At 39.8% G+C, this 11,159-nt stretch overlaps 1 long non-coding RNA gene across 1 annotated transcript; it reads left to right on the forward strand.

Moving 5' to 3' along the window:
- Positions 1-1,227: 1,227 nt before the first annotated feature.
- On the forward strand, positions 1,228-4,362 carry LOC147129176 (uncharacterized). Its single transcript, XR_015082735.1, has 14 exons — positions 1,228-1,318; positions 1,604-1,633; positions 1,720-1,745; positions 2,027-2,071; positions 2,168-2,211; positions 2,469-2,518; positions 2,802-2,862; positions 3,008-3,092; positions 3,182-3,329; positions 3,402-3,544; positions 3,616-3,669; positions 3,750-3,871; positions 3,957-4,017; positions 4,098-4,362. It is a non-coding gene; the product is annotated as an uncharacterized LOC147129176 (long non-coding RNA).
- The last annotated feature ends 6,797 nt before the right edge of the window (positions 4,363-11,159 follow it).

The raw sequence follows: 11,159 nt of genomic DNA on the forward strand, positions 1-11,159 counted from the left end.
AAGGTGGGTTTTTTTGTGTAAAAAAAAAGGCCATGTATATTAAGGCGTTTTAAACAGAAAAAAAAAAGAAAAAACGACCATGTATAGTAAGGTGTTTTAATAAAAAAAAAAAGATCATGTATAGTAAGGCATCATGTTTCGTTGTGTGTTGCAGCAGGTTGAGGCTACAGACCTGTCGGACCAGGAGTGACCCACCCACTCCAATGAGACGAGACGCTTCTCAACTCCCAGCAGAGTTGGCTTTATTGACAAAGCATCTTGGAACTAAACATTTGCGACTGAAGCAGACAAGAAGACACTTGTGTGTTTTATTCAAGCACTTTATTTACGATCACCAATAAAGCAACGTAACAAACTACACTTGCTCTTTGTCATGTTCGTCTTCAATTTCAAACCAAGTTGACTCTCACCTGATGGATGACATCATGAAGTTAGTGGTAGTAAACACTGGTGGGGTGTGGGGGGGGGGGGAGTTATTTGTTAGGTTTGAGTGTCACCACACAGTCCACGTGGAATGTTTGCGGTGTAAGTGACAACTTTAGGAGGGATGCCAACCCTCTCCCCAATTACATTTCCTTTTTTTTCATGTACCTGAGGATAAGCGGCTCGGGTAATGGCTGGATAGATGAATGTTTGGATGACAGCTTTCAACTGTTGACCACAAACCAATAAATACACAAAAAAAAATCGAATTTTCTCCGCCGAGGTGGTCGAGTGGTATAAGAAATGGTTTGGTGTTCCGGCGACCCGGGTTCGATCCTCACTCTTTGCTCCATTTACAAACTAAATGGAGAACAAAGCAAGACTCGAACCCGGGTCTCCCAAACATCAAGTAGCGACACTAACCATTCGACCATATCAGATCTTCTGAAGCATCTCGTCTGGTTGTAAATCTATGCATCAATCAGCATTCACCTTTTCACCGTGTCACTATATCTGATATATATACTATTACGAGAGTCGGACACACCCACCAAATGGTAGTCGAGTGGTAGTCTTCCCCCGTTGTTAACGGACAACCAGGGTTCGAACCCCGGAAAATCAGCCGGAAGCATTTATGACAAAGCTTCCATTATGTCGCTACCGCCTTTTCAATGTAACACTAATTCTTTACTCTCGACGACGTAGCTTTCTGTGTTAAGTAAAAGTTTTTTTGTTTTTTTTTTCCCCTGGAAGTGACGTCATCATCGGAAACCTATTTAAGTCGGGGAAACAGAGCCAGTCATTCTTTCTCTGCTCGCTTACAGTCTCCAGTCCAGCCGTCGTCCACCTGCTGCTCCGCACACATCTCGACAAGATCATAGAAAACTCTGGCAAGGTGAGTGCTCAATCTTTAATAGCCTCTTAAAACTCACTGCTTTTGCTCACTTTGAACCAAAGTAGCACTTTTAGCATGCTCACGCCTTGCTAAAAGGGTAAGGTAGAGCGTCTGCTAAAGCGTTGGAAATTAACGCTTACGACTTTAAATTGCACGAACGTACACACTGATAAATGGATGAACGCAATAATTTGAACATTCATGGGTAAGTTGGTGTTTATTCAACAATAATGCAGCTACTTTGTGTGACGATGACTAACGAAGCGTTTGCTCAAACTTTTTCAGCATCTGGATCAAAGTGCCGTTTTGACGAAGGTAAGTAGACAAAACTTCACTATTAAACTGAATAAATCAAGTATATGTTCATGCATGCGTGTTAACTGTCTCATTTCTGTCCACAGACTTGCACCCTAAACAAAACGACCAGGTTGACTGCAAAATGGCACAATCTCTGTTTTTATATAAAAGATATTAAACAGACTAAATCAAGTATGTGTGTGTGTGTGTGTGTCGATTATTTCTGTCTACGGGCTAATTTTAAACAGAATGGCCCAAATGACCCTTAAAATGGGTGACTTGCTGTTTTTTGGGGAAATGGCGTCATGAGACTTTTGCATGTCTACCAAAAGTCAGGTTGCTAAGGCACTAGCTTGTCAGGCTGAGTATTTTCAAGTGGAATAATTACATTCCTTACGTTTGTTTTTTCAGGCCACCATGCTGTTGAAGAGGCGTCCAGCACTGCTCTCCTTACTGGTAAAACACACTCTTTTATACATGTACAAATGTTTGACTAATTATTTCAGCATGTGCTGACCATTTTATCAATTAGCAAAGGTGTGTCAAATCCAGGTGCGTCCACTCAAGCAGCTTCTGGGGCGCTCGTTTACCTGCCGGTGAGTGGAAGCACCTTCGGCTGCAGCCAAACTATGGCAGGGGTTTGACTTTTCTAGACCTGGATTCGACACCTGAGTCAGGTGGGGACTCAATGCATTCAATGGCAACTTTAATGTTTGCTGCAGTATCACTCCAGGAAGAAGCACCAGCCAAGATTCTGGATGAAACCGAAGGAGGATCAGGAAACCCGATGCGACTTCCTAGCAGTGTCCATTCCAAACTTCTTTTTGTTTTTCCTCCCCCTCATTTTCTGCAGTCATGTCAGAGCTTCATTGAGAGCTGTGGAACAAGATGGTGGTATACAGAGTGAGCTTTTTTTTTTTTTTCTCTTCTCAGCCGTTTTGCCAATGTTGCAGTCAGGACACTCATCCAATCCTGTTCCTTGAGGCTAGTTTCCTGAATGTTTTGTCTCCCTGCTGCGACACACCTGATTGAAATGATCAGGCTCCTAAAGAGCTTTCTGATCATTTGAATCGGGTGTTTCAGATGGGCGCAATGGAAAACTGGCAGGACAGCGACCCACAAGGAACGGGATGGAAGACTGGTCAACAAGTTACGTTACCTTTTTTGTCCTGCTCTTCTCCACCAGGTAGTGCTGAAGAACCTGATCAATGCAGAATGGATCAACTTGTGACGTTGAGCTCTTCAAGGTTGGGACCTGTTGCAAAATTCAAACTTGATGAATCAAAGTACTTGACTGTTTTTTGTTTTCTAGGTGGCGCCATGATCAACTTGTTAAACGGGCTACTAAAAACTTGGCATGTTGAAAGAGCACTCGCCTGCTTTTTCTTTGAGTTGGCATGCACTGCAGGTTCCAGTAAGGGTGCCGTCAGGGACTCTTCCACCTGCTGGACAAAGAAATTCTCCATAAATATGGAAGGTCCTCAAAGCTGCCTACAATATTAAGACATGCAAATAAAAGTACTAAAAATAACAGCTTGACTGGTCTGTCATTTGTGGCATTTGCAGGTTTGTCCATCCGGGGAAAAGTGTCTGCACCAGTCCAGAGTTTCAGGAGCTCGACCAGCTGCTGCAGTGGAAGGTTCCAGTCCACAGTGAATCAAAATATTTTGGTCAACTAAAATTGAGTCGCCATGTTGTCATCAAAGGTTAAACAGTACGTATTCATGGTATGTTGCTAATGCCATTTAGCTTCTGAGTTAACTTTTAACTCACCTTTTGTCTTTAGGTCCACACGCTGGTCAACTGACGACGCCACCGTGCAGCGACGAGGAGACTGTCTTTACATGTCATCCATCTTGAATGGTGCACATCATGCAGGTTGCCAGGGTATCCCAGATGACTGCACCAATGAGGAGCTCCTGCAGAAGCGTAACAGTAAAACATAACTGCATTTCAGGTTGGTAATAGAATTGTCTACTCACATGTTCCTTGTCCTGCAGGTGGCGCCACAACATGACTCAAAGTGCGTCTGCCTGAGGATGAGTCCTCTGCTGGTAAGAAAAGGAACATTTCATTTCAGCTAGCATGTTCCAGTTGTCTCGACAAAGTTGAATGATTTTTTTCTTGTGCCCAGGGTGGCGGACGATCGAGTACCTGCAACACTTTTGCCTTTCTTGTTGCTTGCTCATCCATGAGGTTCTGAAGCCAAACTTGGAAGCAGCCTGAAAAGAAATGGGAGACATTTACACTTGGACGGTATGCTCTTTAAATTCTTTTCACTGCACAATCCTTGTGACAACTTTTCGGACCCAACACTTTTGTTTTTTCTTTCCCTTTCCAGGCAGCAAGGAACAAGATCATCCATCATAATGCACCTGTGAAGACTTGAGTCTTGATTGCTGGTAGGATTCAAGCCCCAAACATCTTCTGCACAAGACGTTGACTTAACTTTTGACTAACAGATTTTTTTTTTTTGTCTTAGGTCCACACGCTTGTCCAAGTTCTTCACGCTGGCCGACTACTTCGCAACGAGCAGACTGTCATCCAACTTGCAACTTTGTCTTCGTTCTTCTTGCTGGCCGACCACTTGAGCACTCGGCATCGAGCAGACTGTCATCCAACTTGCTACTTTGTCATCTTCTTGCTGGCTGAGCACTGGACATCGAGCAGACTGTCATCCAACTTGTAACTTGTTTGTTTGCGATTGTCTACTCTGCAAAAGAAATAAAGCTTGATTACAAATGACACTTAAACTCTCATCTTCATCCTTACACACACATCACAAAAAACTTGCTTAAAGCAAAGTAACAAAACAAAAAAAATAAAATCTAAAAATATTTTCAAACTTTTTTTTCTAAATTTTTTTTTCATTTCTTTTTTCAATTTTTTTTTCCCCAATTTTTTTTTTTTTTTGGGAGGGTACTGAAAAGTGGGTGTGGCAAGGCTGGAATAAGGCTTTCTGATTGGCTGATGGGTGTGGAAGGGGGTGGAGCAATGCAGATAAAAGGCTGTGATTGGTCAGAAGGTGGGCGGGACTATGCAAATTAGAAGCCTGCCGATTGGTTGGCACGAAGTGGGCGTGGTTATGCAAATTTTTGGGCCACTCTGATTGGTCAGAATGTCAAAAGTGGGCGTGGTTATGCAAATTGCTGCATTCTGATTGGCTATGCAAATTCGAACTGCCCTGTGATTGGTGGATTCCAAATTTGGGCGGAGTTAGGGGCGGTCCTAGCAGCAGATAGCTTTTTTGAAGGCACTTTCGAATCTTCAGGTCAAAGTTGCACTTCAGCACTACATGAGACACAAGTCTATTACCATTCCCCTCAATCTCACATGACCCAAAGCTCGATGAATTTGAAGATTGCTCGAGTTTTGAGGCATGAAGAGACAAACGGGAGTAGTAGTGTGACACTTGTGTCCACAGTAGTCGTGACTGCCGTGCAATTCTCACCTCAAGACCTCTAGCAGCCTTTGGAATAGTTTTCCACTGCAGCATGAAAGGCTTCAAATGAAGGCAGATTTACCAATAAAACACAAAGACTGCAATTTAAATTGAACAATTTATTGGACAGAGAAGCTAACATGACAATTTGAAAGCATTTCACCAGTCAATGCTTGTGTAAGACAACTCAAGTTGCACACACAGACATTGACGATGGAAGCAGCTTAAGTGTTGCCTGCTTGACGAGCTCATGTGTGATGTCACTTACTTGAAATGACGCGCCCGCACTTAGTCGATGGCACCAAAGGGGGACGTGAGCACACTGGGACAAAAACTAAGTGTACAGCACAACACCATCATCACACACTGCTGGACATGTTTTTAAATGACACTGATGTGAACCAAGTTAGTCAAAAATAGTTTTAATATGACATTTTTAAAACTAATTTGGCCCACATCATCGTCATTCAAAAAAAAGTCCAGAAGTGTCTGACATGTTGGTGTGAAGTGCACTCACGTCCACCTTGTGGTGCAATGTGACATCACACATCAGCTCCTCAAGCACAAGACACTGCTCAATACTCACACGGGTCCAAATGCAGCTTGGCCTTCCCTTCCGCATGTCCCACAAGTCCGTCGGCTGCACCTTTGAGCACCAAGCCTCCTGCATCCATCTGGTCAGGCAGAAAAGAAAAGTAGTAAGTAACACTCTTCTGGACATAAAAGTTCCATTGTTTTATTTGTCTATCTTAAGATTAAAGTCGTATTATGAGTAAAATAAGGTGGTATAGCTTCGCTTTTAACATTTGCAAATGTGCCCACACACGTCATGCATCTGTGTCAGCAATCAGCTGGCGCAGGCTTTCTCTCCACACCTGACATCCAATGAGCAACTCGTGCTCCTTTCAATCAACTGGTCAAGCAGGGCCTCAAAGTCCTCCAACTGAAAATACTCTGCTCATGTGCTAAGATAGAGTAGTTTAATATTGTTAAACATACACAAAAAGTAAAACTACTCCAATAGGCAGCAATGCTCCCCTTGATATCATTGCTTTACCTCCCCTTGTCAAAATGCCACTTTACAACACTACATTAACTGATAAGTATTACTTTACAGTTCCAAAATACACAACTTGTATCAAAGTGCACGCAATAAATTAAAACACAAATTACTATATACAGTAGACGCTGGAAAAAAGCAGAAATGTGTCACATCTCACGTCGGATCAAAAGCCAAAGACTAGAAATATGTCTTCAAACGGCTTTTACAAATGGACAGAGAGGTGGCTTGCCTGACATTTAATGGAAGGTCATTCCAGCAACAGAAAAGGCTCCACCCCCACATACTCAAAGAATCATATTCAAGTACCAAAGAAAGCAATTTGAACAGGCTCTGAATCAAAATATACTTTACATTTTTTTATTCCAAGATTTTGCGAAAGTAAGTATCTGTTACAAGCTTCGTATAAAATTATAGTTGAAAAAATGTGATTACGATTTATGTTAAATTTTGCATTCATTACTTAAAATAAATTAATCGCTTGACAGCACTAATATTTTTTTCAGGATCAATTTTGCTGAAGTGAATATCTTTTAAGTCTCGCATGAAATTATAGTTGAAAAAATGCGATTACGATTTATGACAAATTTTGTATTCATGACTTGAATTACTCGCTTGACAGCATTAAATAATATTTATTATTTTGTACAGGATCAATTTGCATACATCATGACATTCTTAATAATTTAAAGATGTTTTTGTTCATTTTGAGTTTTTACATTTCTGTCATGGCTTATCTATGTAATGACGTGAAAAACACTTCTCAATTTTTTTTTTCATTTCCTTATTTTTACATGAATCATATTTCCCCGTTAGATACATTGCATTAAAGTTCAAAATAAAAGTTTCCAAAATTGAAGATAAAGTGTTTTTAACAGCACAGCGGCGATATTCAAGACACCTCTCAGTGAAGCTGCACCTGTACACCTCATACTCGAACACTGGCTAAGTTGTTGATGTTGGGGTGGAGTCTCTTTCTGTCTGGCAACGTCACGCCCCAGCAAACTACATTTATTGACAACATACTATTTGACAGCTCTGCCTTTAAAAGCTGCCTCTACAATCGATCTTTATGGGTGTTCACCAGAGTGGTGGCTTCATTTGCAGTGTGAATCCAGATGGAGGGGACTACTATTTTCATTTTTGAAAACGTATTTTTATTTCATTTCAGTTTTAGATTTTTCATTCATTTTATTTATCCATAATAACTTGCTACTTGCTTTTTTTTTTTTTTTTTTTTTTTAAACAAAGAGGGGTTAGAAAAGTCACGCTTTTGCAAAAAAGATAGTAAGTTACCAACACTGAGCAGCCTTAGCTCGCCTTAGTCACAAAGCCCCAGGTTGTCAGGAAAAACCGTCCTTTAGGCCCCTGAGAACTCTTTTGAATTGAAGAAAAAATAATGATTTGTTGAATATAGAGAAATCACATTCATTAATTTTAAACATTAAAGTATTGTAAAATGAGTAAAAGTGTACACAATAAAAATATACTGAATATTTTAATGTACTTCAATATTTTTTTCAAATAGGTCTAACAGACACGATTTAAACTAAACGTATATTTATAAAATAACAACATTGGGTGTCATGAGCCTGCGCGGTGTCCCGAATGTTTCCCTAAAGTATATGTTGTCGCTGTTCTGTGAAAAACACTTCAATCTTTAATTTTGGAAACTTTTTTAATTTTCATATTAATGCGATGTCTGTAATTTTATTTCAGTTTTAGATTTTTCATCATTTTATTTAACCATAATAACTTGCTACTTGCTTTTTTTTTTTTTTTTTTTTAAACAAAGAGGGGTTAGAAACTCTTTTGAATTGAAGAAAAACAGTGATTCCTTTAATACAGAGAAATCACATCCATTAATTTCAAACATTAAAGTATTGTAAAACGAGTAAAAAAAAAATACATAAAAATATACCGTATATTTTAATGTACTTCAATTTTTTTCAAATAGGTCTAACAGACAGAATTTAAACTAAACGTAGATTTATAAAATAACAACATTGGGTGTCATGAGCCTGCGCGGTGGTTTTGACCCTCTCGAGCCACCAGAGGCATAATGCTACATTAGAAGAAAATGGAAGGAACAGGCAGCATGCAGTACCTTTGAAGAATATGTTGATGATGAGACGTGCAGGTAGATGACCAGCAGCAGGTGAACATGGGGAGAGATGCCTTCAAATTAGTCACACAAATGCCTTCAAATTAGTCACACAAATGCATGCGCGATGTTCACGTCTTTTTCAGATCCACAAATATATTGGTGATTTTCACATGTGTTTTTAATGTTGTGTGTGCATTTATCATGACTCTGCGTGTGAATTGTCGAACGTGCGTTTGTGGCTCGGCGGACAACCGTATTTCTTTTTGACGCAAACGTCAGGCCGTTTACAACATATTCCCACACTGGAGGCTGCCATTTCAATCGCGCAAACAGCAAAGGCGCTCCAACTGTCCGTCTGTCGGACTACGCGCACAAGGAGGAATAAAACCGTGTGACGCACGTCACTCTTTGAATATCCGAGTCTGGGTGTGTACTTTGTCACGTTAACGGCCATCGAACTTTTAACTAGCAGCGATCGCTAGTTGAAACGAGATAATAACGGGAACGTCACATTAAACATTGACAACCCTCGCCGAGACACGAGGTGCGTTCAAATAACAGTAGTGTGTTAAAAAAAAAAAAAAAAAAAAAAGTAAAAAGTATTTTCATGCTCAATTGTTCTAAGGTGTTAAAAAAATATAAGCATGTATTTTTTCATGTTATCAAAATATTTTTTACTGTTTCCCTTTTAAAGTTTATATATAATAATTATAAATGACCTGTTTCGTCAGCCGCTGCTTATTGCAAAACCAAGTTCTTATATTACAGCAAAATATTTTGCAAACGTATCTCGAGTCACTGTCAATCTTTACATATACGAAACTACAGTACGCCAACTGAAACAACTACACGTCAGCAAATATGGTCATGCTGTACCACAACAAAAACGGTGCAACCAGATCCTGTGCTGATGGTGCATGCGACCAACTGAAAAAGTGCAAAAGCCCTGCAGTAGGAAAAAATGTTGAGAAAATAGAGCCTTTGAGAAGAGGGGGGCGACAAACTATTCAATAAATGAGGAAAATGCAACTTTATTCATTATTTAATGTATCTGACCTCTAAAATAGGGAGTGGGAGTTATGATGAAGGGAGCGGGCGGGATAGAAGTCGCTTTCACTGGGGCGGGATGGGACAGAATTTTTCAATTTTTTTATACTGTGGTCTGGGACTGAGATTTTTATTTTTACTTTTTTTTCCTGTGGGAGTCGGATTGTACACGAGTAAAAATCACTCCGGTGTCATCTATCCACACACAGCAGTTGTCAACATTCACACGTGTTTTAAAGGCCATCCCTCTTCAGTCCGCTAGAGGGTAGTGTCTCTGTCTCCAACAACCCGTGTATCGTTTGGCTTTTTTAAACAATAAAAAAACTTTTTTTGTAAATATTCGTTCCAAAAACCAAAATGAAACAAAACTGACGTATTTTGCAAATTTTGCGGCAGAATTGAAGAACGAAAAAAAAAACAAAAAAAAACATAACAGGCTATTGACGACTCGGCTGTATCAGCGGACAAAGAGAAGGCGAAGAAGTAGAACGCCTTTATGTCAAGGCAAAACAAGTTTGGGGTAAACAATTTACGGTCGTATTTTGTTTCCCGATTTGTGTCAAATAAACACAAAAGATCAGCTTTCCGTTTTTCAATTTTGAAGTTTTCAACAACAAAAAAACGGGATAGAACTCATTCCCGTTAAATGCAAACAGCAGCACGGTCAATAGTGAAATGAGTACTGTATATGGATGGCCTTTCCACACATGTAAATATCTGAGACCTGTGTGTGCGTGTGAGAACATCTTGAAACGACGTGCCTGCTGATCCACAAATGCGCATTCGACATTTCAGACGCAGAATTCCATATTTACAGATAAGTCATGATAAATTAAGCCCCATAATAAAAAACATGAAAATCACGAATATATTTGTGGATCTGAAAAGCACATTTTGGTGCAACCAAATATTTCGATTTAGTTGCATAATTTGTGAAAATCGATGCATTTGTGTGTGAATAATTTTGAGACAAATCTCTCCCCATATGTGAAGCCATCACTCTTCCATTGTGGTCATCAGCTTTGGGGTGGAAGACATACAACACACATTCAAGTCAAACGCTTTCCTTGATTGACTGCCGAGTTCGACTTGTGGGCGTGCAAGCTGACGAGTTACCTTTGTTGATATTGTTATAGCTAGCGAGCTTCCAGTGACGTAGCAAGTAACAATAAACACACTATAAGGTCTCAGTGTCGTAATTATGCCCCTAAAGAGTGCTCTTACTTACATTTGTATATAAGTGGCAAATAGTTTAATAATGTTTAAATTACTCACTGAAAGCACAGCTGCCAGTCACCGGGAGACTTGATCTTTGAACCGGAATGTGTCAGTTCGTCGTCTTCTTCTTTTTGTGCTGCTGCTTCTTCTTCGTCTTGTTTTTAGCGGGTTACATGTCCTTGGTGCATATCGCCACCGACTGGACAGGAGATCGCGAAGGCTATCTGCCGTAGGTCAAAGAATGTGTACGACTGTACGGTAGAAGGCTCAATTCAAATGGAAACAAATTGTGCAGCAACTCTTAAAACAACAACAACACCGTATCGTGTACACTACAGTAGCCCTATTAGTAAGGGAAATATTTTTATATTTTTATTCGCCTTTTGGTGTTGGAAGATTATATATATATATATATATATATATACATATATATATATATATATATATATATATATATATATATATATATATATATATATATATTATACTATAAGTTACTGTTGGGTTGATGCATAATCTAGTGCCTAGCGCCCTCGCCTGGTGAAATCCACCACCTGCAGTCACATCCAGTTAGTTGAAATCAATACATAACAGTTACCACTTTGAGACTTCCACTTGTCTTTTTTTGTCTGTCGTTTTTGTTTGCCCTCACATTGTGGAAAAGCTGCCA

The sequence above is a fragment of the Filicampus tigris genome, chromosome 19, assembly GCF_054856515.1.
Source record: "Filicampus tigris isolate MCC_2025a chromosome 19, RoL_Ftig_1.0, whole genome shotgun sequence".
Classification (NCBI taxonomy): Eukaryota; Metazoa; Chordata; class Actinopteri; order Syngnathiformes; family Syngnathidae; genus Filicampus; species Filicampus tigris.